At 39.6% G+C, this 12,846-nt stretch overlaps 1 long non-coding RNA gene across 1 annotated transcript in view; it reads left to right on the plus strand.

Moving 5' to 3' along the window:
• The window catches only part of LOC141078266 (uncharacterized), a 73,556-nt gene extending 60,924 nt beyond the window's left edge, over positions 1 to 12,632 (plus strand). Inside the window, exon 4 of the long non-coding RNA XR_012227748.1 lies at positions 12,285 to 12,632. This is a non-coding gene — a long non-coding RNA (uncharacterized lncRNA). The remainder of the gene's footprint in view (positions 1 to 12,284) is intronic.
• The last annotated feature ends 214 nt before the right edge of the window (positions 12,633 to 12,846 follow it).

A 12,846-nucleotide genomic window follows, 5' to 3' on the forward strand; every position in this document is an offset into this window, starting at 1 on the left:
GGGCTGTGCTGATGTCTGGGGGTCTGTGCAGGCATCGTCCGATGGGACTACAAGTCCCATCTGGCGATGCCTGCTACCATGACAGTGATTGACACATTAGCCAATGATGGGACAGTAGTAGTCCCATCATCCGGCTAATGTGTTAAATGTAAAAAAAAAAAAAAAAAAAAAAAAAAATACTACATACATACATACTACATGCATGCTACATACATACTACATGCTACATACATAGTACATATATACTACATGCATGCTACATACATACTACATACATACTACATATATACTACATGCATGCTACATATATACTACATGCATGCTACATACATACTACATACATGCTACGTGCATGCTACATACATACTACATACATGCTACATGCATACTACATACATACTACATGCATGATACATACATACTACATGCTACATACATACTACATACATACTACATATATACTACATGCATGCTACATACATACTGCATGCATGCTACATACATACTACATGCATGCTACATACATACTACATGCTACATACATACTACATACATACTACATATATACTACATGCATGCTACATACATACTGCATGCATGCTACATACATACTACATGCTACATACATACTACATTCATACTACATATATACTACATGCATGCTACATACATACTGCATGCATGCTACATACATACTACATGCTACATACATACTACATACATACTACATGCATGCTACATACATACATGCTACATACATACTACATATATACTACATGCATGCTAAATGCATGCTACATACATACTACATGTATACTACATGCATGCTACATACATACTACATGCTACATACAGTGGGGAAAAAAAGTATTTAGTCAGTCAGCAATAGTGCAAGTTCCACCACTTAAAAAGATGAGAGGCGTCTGTAATTTACATCATAGGTAGACCTCAACTATGGGAGACAAACTGAGGAAAAAAAAATCCAGAAAATCACATTGTCTGTTTTTTTTTCATTTTATTTGCATATTATGGTGGAAAATAAGTATTTGGTCAGAAACAAAATTTCATCTCAATACTTTGTGATATATCCTTTGTTGGCAATGACAGAGGTCAAACGTTTTCTGTAAGTCTTCACAAGGTTGCCACACACTGTTGTTGGTATGTTGGCCCATTCCTCCATGCAGATCTCCTCTAGAGCACTGATGTTTTTGGCTTTTCGCTTGGCAACACGGACTTTCAACTCCCTCCAAAGGTTTTCTATAGGGTTGAGATCTGGAGACTGGCTAGGCCACTCCAGGACCTTGAAATGCTTCTTACGAAGCCACTCCTTCGTTGCCCTGGCGGTGTGCTTTGGATCATTGTCATGTTGAAAGACCCAGCCACGTTTCATCTTCAATGCCCTTGCTGATGGAAGGAGGTTTGCACTCAAAATCTCACGATACATGGCCCCATTCATTCTTTCATGTACCCGGATCAGTCGTCCTGGCCCCTTTGCAGAGAAACAGCCCCAAAGCATGATGTTTCCACCACCATGCTTTACAGTAGGTATGGTGTTTGATGGATGCAACTCAGTATTCTTTTTCCTCCAAACACGACAAGTTGTGTTTCTACCAAACAGTTCCAGTTTGGTTTCATCAGACCATAGGACATTCTCCCAAAACTCCTCTGGATCATCCAAATGCTCTCTAGCAAACTTCAGACGGGCCCGGACATGTACAGGCTTAAGCAGTGGGACACGTCTGGCACTGCAGGATCTGAGTCCATGGTGGCGTAGTGTGTTACTTATGGTAGGCCTTGTTACATTGGTCCCAGCTCTCTGCAGTTCATTCACTAGGTCCCCCCGCGTGGTTCTGGGATTTTTGCTCACCGTTCTTGTGATCATTCTGACCCCACGGGGTGGGATTTTGCATGGAGCACCAGATCGAGGGAGATTATCAGTGGTCTTGTACGTCTTCCATTTTCTAATTATTGCTCCCACAGTTGATTTCTTCACTCCAAGCTGGTTGGCTATTGCAGATTCAGTCTTCTAAGCCTGGTGCAGGGCTACAATTTTGTTTCTGGTGTCCTTTGACAGCTCTTTGGTCTTCACCATAGTGGAGTTTGGAGTCAGACTGTTTGAGGGTGTGCACAGGTGTCTTTTTATACTGATAATAAGTTTAAACAGGTGCCATTACTATAGGTAATGAGTGGAGGAAAGAGGAGACTCTTAAAGAAGAAGTAACAGGTCTGTGAGAGCCAGAAATCTTGATTGCTTGTTTCTGACCAAATACTTATTTTCCACCATAATATGCAAATAAAATGAAAAAAAAACAGACAATGTGATTTTCTGGATTTTTTTTTCTCAGTTTGTCTCCCATAGTTGAGGTCTACCTATGATGTAAATTACAGACGCCTCTCATCTTTTTAAGTGGTGGAACTTGCACTATTGCTGACTGACTAAATACTTTTTTTCCCCACTGTACATACTACATACATACTACATGCATGCTACATACATACTATATGCTACATACATACTACATACATGCTACATACATACTACATACATACTACATGCATGCTACATACAATACATTCATACAATACATACATAGACATACAGTACATATAACATAGAGTAACATACTTACCAATACTTGTCACATTGTTCCCCGAAGCCATTGTCTTCTACGGAATAAATATTAACATAACAAACCACAAAAATACTCACCCATGATCCGAAGCAGTCCACTAGTGTGTCCCACGACGATCTTGGGTAGAGAACTGCAGCATCAGTTCCGTCATTGGATTCCTGCAGCCCGTAGAGAGCGGCAGCATCAACTGATGCTGCAGTTCTCTACCCAAGATCATCGTGGGACACACTCGTGGACTGCTTCGGATCATGGGTGAGTATTTTTGTGGTTTGTTATGTTAATATTTATTCCGTAGAAGACAATGGCTTCGGGGAACAATGTGACAAGTATTGGTAAGTATGTTACTCTATGTTATATGTACTGTATGTCTATGTATGTATTGTATGAATGTACTGTATGTAGCATGCATGTAGTATGTATGTAGTATGTATGTAGCATGTATGTAGTATGTATGTAGCATGTAGTATATATGTAGCATGCATGTAGTATGTATGTAGCATGTAGTATGTATGTAGTATGTATGTAGTATGTATGTAGCATGTAGTATGTAGCATGCATGTAGTATGTATGTAGTATATATGTGGTATGTATGTAGCATGTAGTATGTATGTAGCATGCATGTAGTATATATGTAGTATGTATGTAGCATGTAGTATGTATGTAGCATGCATGTAGTATGTATGTAGTATATATGTGGTATGTATGTAGCATGTAGTATGTATGTAGCATGCATGTAGTATGTATGTAATATGTATGTAGTATGTATGTAGCATGCATGTAGTATATATGTAGTATGTATGTAGCATGTAGTATGTATGTAGCATGCATGTAGTATGTATGTAGTATGTATGTAGCATGTAGTATGTATGTAGTATATATGTAGTATGTATGTAGTATATATGTAGTATGTATGTAGTATGTATGTAGCATGTAGTATGTATGTAGCATGCATGTAGTATGTATGTAGTATATATGTGGTATGTATGTAGCATGTAGTATGTATGTAGCATGCATGTAGTATATATGTAGTATGTATGTAGCATGTAGTATGTATGTAGCATGCATGTAGTATGTATGTAGTATATATGTGGTATGTATGTAGCATGTAGTATGTATGTAGCATGCATGTAGTATGTATGTAGTATGTATGTAGTATGTATGTAGCATGTAGTATGTATGTAGCATGCATGTAGTATATATGTATTATGTATGTAGCATGTAGTATGTATGTAGCATGTAGTATGTATGTAGCATGCATGTAGTATGTATGTAGTATGTATGTAGCATGTAGTATGTATGTAGCATGTAGTATGTATGTAGCATGCATGTAGTATGTATGTAGTATGTATGTAGCATGTAGTATGTATGTAGCATGCATGTAGTATATATGTAGTATGTATGTAGCATGTAGTATGTATGTAGCATGCATGTAGTATGTATGTAGTATGTATGTAGCATGTAGTATGTATGTAGCATGTAGTATGTATGTAGCATGCATGTAGTATGTATGTAGCATGCATGTAGTATATATGTGGTATGTATGTAGCATGTAGTATGTATGTAGCATGCATGTAGTATGTATGTAGTATGTATGTAGTATTTTTTTTTTTTTAACATTTAACACATTAGCCGGATGATGGGACTACTACTGTCCCATCATTGGCTAATGTGTCAATCACTGTCATGGTAGCAGGCATCGCCAGATGGGACTTGTAGTCCCATCAGACGATGCCTGCACAGACCCCCGGACATCAGCACACCCCCCCGGCAGGCCGGCACAGCCCCCCGGCAGGCCGGTACAGACCCCCACAGGGTGCACAGCCCCCCGGCAGGCCGGCACAGCCCCCCGGCAGGCCGGTACAGACCCCGGGCAGTCCACACAGCCCCCCGGCAGGCCGGCACAGCCCCCCGGCAGGCCGGCAGAGACCCCCGGAAGGCCCGAAATGACGGCGCATCATGATGCGCACACGTCATTTCGGCTGTCAATCAACTTTGAACTTCCGATTCCGATGCCCGATATTGAAAAAATATCGGATGTCGGTATCGGAATTCCGATACAGCAAGTATCGGCCGATACCCGATACTTGCGGTATCGGAATGCTCAACTCTACCCACGAGTACTAAGAGAAATGAGTAATGTAATACAGTAGACAAGCCATTATTTGTTATATTTAGGGACTCTATAGCGACGGGGTCTGTTCCACAGGACTGGCGCATAGCCAATGTGGTACCAATATTCAAAAAGGGCTCTAAAAGTGAACCTGGAAATCATAGGCCAGTAAGTCTAACCTCTATGGTTTGTAAAATATTTGAAGGGTTTCTGAGGGATGTTATTCTAGATTATCTCAATGAGAATAACTGTTTAACTCCATATCAGCATGGGTTTATGAGGAATCGCTCCTGTCAAACCAATCTAATCAGTTTTTATGAAGAGGTAAGCAATAGACTGGACCAAGGTGAGTCATTGGGCGTGGTTTATTTTGATTTTTCCAAATCGTTTGATACCGTGCCACACAAGAGGTTGGCACACTCAATGAGAATGCTGGGTCTGGGGGAAAATGTGTGTAAATGGGTAAGTAAGTGGCTTAGTGATAGAAAGCAGAGAGTGGTTATAAATGGTATATTCACTAACTGAGTCACTGTGAATAGTGGGGTACCGCAGTGGTCGGTGTTGGGACCTATTCTCTTCAACATATTTATTAACGATCTGGTAGAAGGTTTACACAGTAAAATATTGATATTTGCAGATGATACAAAATTATGTAAAGCAGTCAATACAAGAGAAGGTAGTATTCTACTACAGATGGATCTGGATAAGTTGGAAACTTGGGCTGAAAGGTGGCAGATGCAGTTTAACAATGATAAATGTAAAGCTATACACATGGGAAGAAGGAATCAATGCCACCATTACACACTGAATGGCAAACCACTGGGTAAATCTGTCATGGAGAAGGACTTGGGGATCCTAGTTAATGATAAACTTACCTGGAGCAGCCAGTGCCAGGCAGCGCCTGACAAGGCAAGTAGGATCATGGGGTGCATTAAAAGAGGTCTGGATACACATGATGAGAGCATTATACTGCCTCTGTACAAATCCCTGGTTGGACCGCACATGGAGTACTGTGTACAATTTTATGCACCGGTGCTCAGGAAGGATATAATGGAACTAGAGCGAGTACAAATGACCGCAACAAAATTAATAAAGAGGATGGAGGATTAGCAAAATTAGGATTATTTAGTCTAGCAAAAAGATGACTGAGGGGCAATCTAATAACCATGTATTAACATATAAGGGGAATATACAAATATCTCTCCGAGGAACTGTTTATACCAAGGAATGTGACAGTCACAAGGGGGCATTCTCTGCGTCTGGAGGAGAAAGTTTTTCCACCAACATAGAAGAGGATTCATTACTGTTAGGGCAGTGAGAATCTGGAATTCCTTGCCTGAGGAGGTGGTGTCGGTGAACTCAGTCGAAGGGTTCAAGAGATGCCTGGATGTCTTACAGTTATTAGGTTCTTTAGAAGGACATAGATCAGGGGATTTATTTTGACGGAATATAGTCTGAACTGGATGGACAAATGTCTTTTTTCGGCCTTGCTAACTAAATCTTTTAACAAATTATGAAATCTAAGTTACCATAAAACTCCAATAAAATAGAACTGCTTGTCATTTGCATTAATCACAAAAAAAGCAACATTGTTGATATTACATTGCAATTTAGTGCAGACATTATTGTGGGATCATCATGTATGAAATATTTTCATGGAGGTCCAGCCTTAAGATGGTTATATACATTAATTATTTAAATAAATAATGATCATGTGGGTTACAGGGCATTGTGAATACTGACTTCTGAAGCTTTCGGAAAAGATCACTGTCATATTTACTCTAATGAAAAGTGTGGTCCAGTACACACATCAAGACTGGTTTAAAAATGTCATTCAGGCCCTATAAATGAATGGATGGCTTTTGTACTATGTGTTTGTGTTTCTTGTAACATATTAAAGTATCTTGGTGAATTGCATAAGTTCCTAAACGTTAACATAATGCAATTATTACAAGCAGAAATTATCCAAATATAACCTGGAAGATTTTAGGCACTTGGAAATCATTGAAGGATAGATTAAATTATTGTATTTTGTACCAACCTACATATAAATTTATTCTTATGTGCTATTGTATTATAGTATGAGTTAGAAACCCTTGGAAAACCTTTACGCCGTGAACATCAAGCAAACATCTATATAGAGTAGCAATTTTTATATGTGATTTTTCTCCCTATTTAAGCTCTGTCACTACATCAGTCACAATTCTTTGGCAGAATGCCTGAGGACATGCAGTCCTTGAATGTTTAGCTGATGCAGAAGGTGTAAGATTACATAATTCATTTTTGTAAGGAATAGAGAGAGAGAGGGAAAATACGTGTGACAAAATGCATGTAATAAGAGACTTCAAAATTATATTTTCGTAGGTTTAAAATAAACCTAATCCAAGTAATCAATGATAAATCAAAGGCGCAAACAATAAAACTCGAAATGACCAAATTGTTCTACAACTTTTGTGTAAATTAAAAAGAATGCTCAGAGTTTAAAAAACAAATTGGGTCATCCACATATCAGCTATTGGATCATGTTTATCACTTAAATATCAGCTGTAAACTACCAATGAACTGGTGTTAAGCAAGTGCTTGTTTAACATCTTAACAACCAATGATGGGTTAAGTACATCATTAGAAGGTGTCTGCCCTTATATTATGATGCACTAGACCCATCATGAACTTAAACTGTCACACAGAAACAAGTCCTTGACAGCATCAGTCACAGACAGTTGCCCGGCTCGTGATGTGGGGACCAATTACAGTGTTCCACCGTTCTCCAATCAATTGGATTGGTTAATCAATCTGACCTAACAATCACAGCATGTTATCAGGAAGAGGTGCTGAAACATGTGCACCTCCCTACACAATCCTCTTGCTTTGAGCTTAGTTTAAAATACAGTCAAGCTCCTTCCAGCCAGCACTGCCCCTAGCTGATTAACTACCCAGATTGAGCAAAACATTTAAAAGGTTGTGAGAGGGTGGAAGCCCTGTATTACACCCCCATTGGCACCCCCACAACGCAATTACAGAAAGTCGTTTTTTGTCATGGCAACTGGAGGTCAAACAATGACCTCCTGGTTGCCAGGTGGGATGGCCTGTTAGACCCAGCCATAGGAAGTGTCTAACACACTGTCTGCACATATTTGGTATCAGTGCATTGGGAAGAACCTACTCTATAAAACTGACACTCTATTCAACCCCTACAGTAAACACTATAACAATTTTTTAATTTTTTACAAGGGGGGGCAAAAACTATGTTTTTCCATCGTACCGCAGAACAAGAATAAAATGCAATCTAATGTGAATAGGAATGGTACCCTGAAAACGTCCTCTTGTCCTTCAGGAAAAGCCTACATTCAGTGACATCAATGGAAAAATAAAAAAGCATATCTATATATATATTTTTCTATAAAATTGTTATTGTTGAAAAGAAGAAAAATCTAAATAAATGTGATATTACTGTAATCGTACTGATCTAAAGAATAAAGCCGTCTTTTCACTTTTACCACATGGTGAGCAGTAAAGAAAAAAAAGAGAAGAAAACACAATTCCTGAATTGCCGTTTTTCATTCATCATACCTTCCAAAATCGGATTATGCACCCTAAAATGATACTAAAAAAAACTTCAACTCCCCACAAAAATCATGCCTTCACATCACTCTGTTGGCAAAGAAATGGAAAAGCTATTGCTTTCAAAATATGATGATAAAAAATTTTTTATTTAAAAAAAGAAGTGTTTTTTTAGTGTGAGATAGTAATACCTTAAAAAAATTAAATAAATCTGGTATCGATGTAAATACATTGATCCAAAGAATAAAACCATAAAGGGCACTGTGGTTACTGTTTTATCCACTCTCCCCCTGTGGGATCAGATGTTACTTTGTATGTCAATCTAATGTGTTGTAGTATCCAGTGAGGGGGAATTTTCATCTTTATGCAGTCCTTGCATCATCGCTTTGGTTTTAAAGTCCTGCACTTTGTTGTGCAAGTTCATCATGGCGTCTGTAAGATGCTCTTGCCTTCTGCACTGTATAGTTTCCAAAGAGACCCATTCTTCGGCACTGTCTGTGAGCATTTATGTGAAGCTCTGTTTTCTGATTGGCTCAGAGACAACTAGCGAGACACGCTCACCAGCAGCATTGGGCTCATTAGATATTTCAGTGTGTGTGAAAGGCTGATTACATATGCCAGACCATCAAGCCTAAATATCTTACAGGTTGTAAGTAATCACAAGAGACCAAAGCAAAAAAACAAGAAGGATCAGTAAGGCTGGTTTCACATTTGCGTTTTTTAGCGCTGGAAAAAAACGCATACCTGCGCATGCGTTTTTTCCCCTATATTTAACATGGGTGCGCATACCTGCGCGCTGGTAAGCGCATGTATGCGATTTTCATGCGCTGCGTTTTTTTGGGGTGTGCGTTGGTATTTTCCAGACGCAGCATGTTACATTTTTTGGCCCTGCAAAAAAGCGCATGCGCACATATGCGCACGTTTTGCGCTAAAAATGGCCATTATAGCCTATGGATGCGCATATGTGCGCACTGGCATGCTCATGTATGCGTTTTTTTGCATATGCGTTTTTTTTTTTTAACCATGGAATTTAGGGGTTTGGGTTAGAGTTAGGGTTAGTTAAGGGGGTTTAGGGTTAGGGTTATGGTCAGGGTCAGGGTTAGGGTTGGGGTTTGGGTCAGGGTTAGGGTTAAGTATGGTTTGGTTAAGGGTTAGGGTCAGGGTTAGGGTCAGGATTAGGGTTAAGTATGGTTTTGTTAAGGGTTAGGGTCAGGGTTAGGGTCAGGGTTAGGGTTAGGGTTGGGGTCAGGGTTAGGGTTAGGGTCAGGGTTAGGGTTAAGTATGGTTTTGTTAAGGGTTAGGGTCAGGGTTAGGGTCAGGATTAGGGTTAAGTATGGTTTTGTTAAGGGTTAGGGTCAGGGTTAGGGTTAGGGTCAGGGTTAGGGTTAGGGTCAGGGTTAGGGTTAAGTATGGTTTTGTTAAGGATTAGGGTCAGGGTTAGGGTCAGGATTAGGGTTAAGTATGGTTTTGTTAAGGGTTAGGATTAGGGTTAGGGTTAGGGTCAGGGTTAGGGTCAGGATTAGGGTTAAGTATGGTTTGGTTAAGGGTTAGGGTCAGGGTTAGGGTTAGGGTCAGGGTTAGGGTTAAGTATGGTTTTGTTAAGGGTTAGGGTCAGGGTTAGGGTTAGGGTTAGGGTCAGGGTTAGGGTTAGGGTCAGGGTCAGGGTCAGGGTTAGGGTTAGGGTCAGGGTTAGGGTTAGGGTTAGTTAGGGTTTAGGGTTTGGGTTAGGGTTAAGTATGATTTGGTTAAGGGTTAGGGTCAGGGTTAGGGTTAGGGTTAGGGTTAGGGTTAGGGTCAGGGTTAGGGTTAGTAAAGTCATGGTTTGGGTAGTGTGAGGGGCCACCTAAAAATGTTGGAAAAAAACGCAAACGCGGTACAAACGCACTAAAAACGCATACAAACGCATAAAAACGCTGCGTTTTTTTCATGCATGCTCATAAAAATGCTTGAAAAAAACGCAGCAGTTGTATGCTTATGTATGCGTTTTTTCAATGCGTTTTTTTGCGGGAAAAACGCGCTGCAAAAAAAAGCAAGTGTGAAACTAGCCTAAGGAATATTTTTTTATTAGAAGTAACGAACATGGCTAATAACATTATATTGCAATGATTTACTACTTGATAGATAGGACAACTTGAGATAACAAAGAAACTCCTTTAACCCCTTAATGACCGTCAATATGTTTTTTAACTGACCTGAGATATAACAGACTGGCATCCCCATACAGGTGACAATCCAGCAGCTGTGGGCTGTCCACTATACCTGACAACTTGCTGTACATCAACATAAAAACTTATGATTTATCATTTACATCGGTCACTCATAAATCTGTGATTTCATAGACAATAAAATAACCACTTCCACATACTCCAAACCACTGTCTGGATATAGCATTTTGCATGCATCCAGTTGTTACCCTAAGCACACTGTGAGGTCAATACCAGTAGGTGAGTTTACCCATATTAAACGCAATTGCAATGATGACCGTAATTTAAAACGTGAATTTCTTAATTATGAATATAAATTAAAAAACAGAGGCTGCCCTGTTTGGATGCTCAACAGAGCAAAAAAAAATTGTGGAATAAAAAAAATCGTTCTGTTGTAGTGGTTAATGCTCCCCATAGGTGAGAAATTGGGAGAATAAACACGTTCTCTCATTACAATATAGCCCCCAATTTGCAGACAATAAGAGGATTTTTTTCAAGTATCTTCCCATATTAGAGGAAGATGATGTGGTGTCGACAATTTTAAAATCTGGTTGTGCAGTGGTAACCAAAAGGGCTCAAACTATGGGTAATATTTTGTCCAGCCCTCATTTTGCAAACAGAAGTGACAGACACACCTGGCTCAATTGTAAGGGGTTTTATAGATGTGGTGTAAATCGTTGTAGGATGTGTAAATTTGTGTCAGTGGTAAAAAATTTTTCTAATTCTGATGTGTCTAAACAGTTCACTAATAAGCAATATCTTAACTGTAAGGGTACCGTTACACTTAGCGATGCACCAGCGATCCCGACAACGATATGGATCGCTGGTGTATCGCTAAGTGGTCGCTAGTGAGCTGCCACACAGGCAGATCTCACCAGCGACATGTCGGGGGTCGGGGGTCGCTACTTACCTGTCAGACGCGGCGATCCTGATGTCCTCCCGCCCGCGTCCACGCGTCGCTCGTTGGCGCCACAGAAAACCCAGCATGAAGCGCCCGACAAGAAATGATCCAGGACCTTCTTGCACCATCAGCGATGAGCAGCGGGGGAGCCTGTCGGAGGTAAGTATCAGACATAGCGATATCGCTAGCAATATCGCTAGAACGTCACAAAATCGCTAATTGCTAGCGATATCGCTATGTGTAATGGGGGCTTAATAGTGAGAATGTTGTTTATATTAATTCCTGCTCCATTTGTAATAAGGTATAGGTTGCACTATCAGGAATCTTAAGAAGCGTATCTCTGAACACTTGACAGATATATATAGTAATTCTGATTCATTTCGTGCAATGTCCCAGGCTTCCAGATATTTTGTACAAGTACATGGGAGAAATACCTCATCGTTCCAAGTATATGCCATTGAAAAAGTCATTTTGACACGAAGAGGAGGAGACACCAAGTAGCACCTCCGAGGCTGGGAAGCTTATTGGATGTTTTATCTTAATACAGGCAACCCATTTGGATTAAACTGCCGCAGAGAATTATTATTTCATTACTAATTCTTGTGGTATATAGGCTTGTTTTTCAAGTATTTTCTTGCGTTTTTTTAATTTTTATTTTCTAGTTTTAATATCACGTCTTGTGGGTGTGGTTTATGTCCATGTCTGTATAAATTGTTGGATGGCTATTTAGTGTTCAGCTTTGACAAAGAACACAGTTGTGTTCAAAACGCGTTGCTGTTTCATCTGGGTGCCATGTAATTTTTACAATTTTGGAATAAATGCCACCCTTTTTTTTATCAGCTGTATTTATTACATTTTTTCTTCGTTGTTTGCAGTTGGTCCTCTTGGAGTCCGGGCTGTTTTGTGCCATGGTGGGTGAGCAGGCGTTTTCTTCTTTTTTCTGATTATTTATTAATGTTTTGCTATGGTATGGCAAATTAAAAAGATAATCATTCAAAGTTTGAAAATTGCTAATTTTTTACATTTTTGTCAAATTTATGATATTTTTTTTATAAATAAACCCAAAACATATCAACCTAAATTTACCATTATTATAAAGTATAATGTGTCATGTAAAAACAGTCTCAAAATCACTGGAATTTATCAAAGCGTTCCAGAGTTATTACCACTTAGGCTGGAATCACACATGCATAGCAATACATGGAGCTGCATGCTCCGATTCGAGTGCCAGCAGCAGTGTCGGGTATTAACATGCGAGACTCATCAGAGTTTCTCGCATGTGTGATCCCGGCCATAAATTGACACTGGTCAGATTTTTAAAATTTAGCTCTGTCACTAAGGGGCGCTGCAGGGAAAGTAAGCACTTGCTGCCAGATTATCCCATAAATTACAGTTGGATGCTTTTAGGTCCCAGGAGAAAAACACTATGTAATCAGC

This window comes from Dendrobates tinctorius, unplaced genomic scaffold (assembly GCF_039654945.1).
Source record: "Dendrobates tinctorius isolate UK_male_01 unplaced genomic scaffold, ASM3965494v1 ptg000016l, whole genome shotgun sequence".
NCBI classification, from domain to species: domain Eukaryota; kingdom Metazoa; phylum Chordata; class Amphibia; order Anura; family Dendrobatidae; genus Dendrobates; species Dendrobates tinctorius.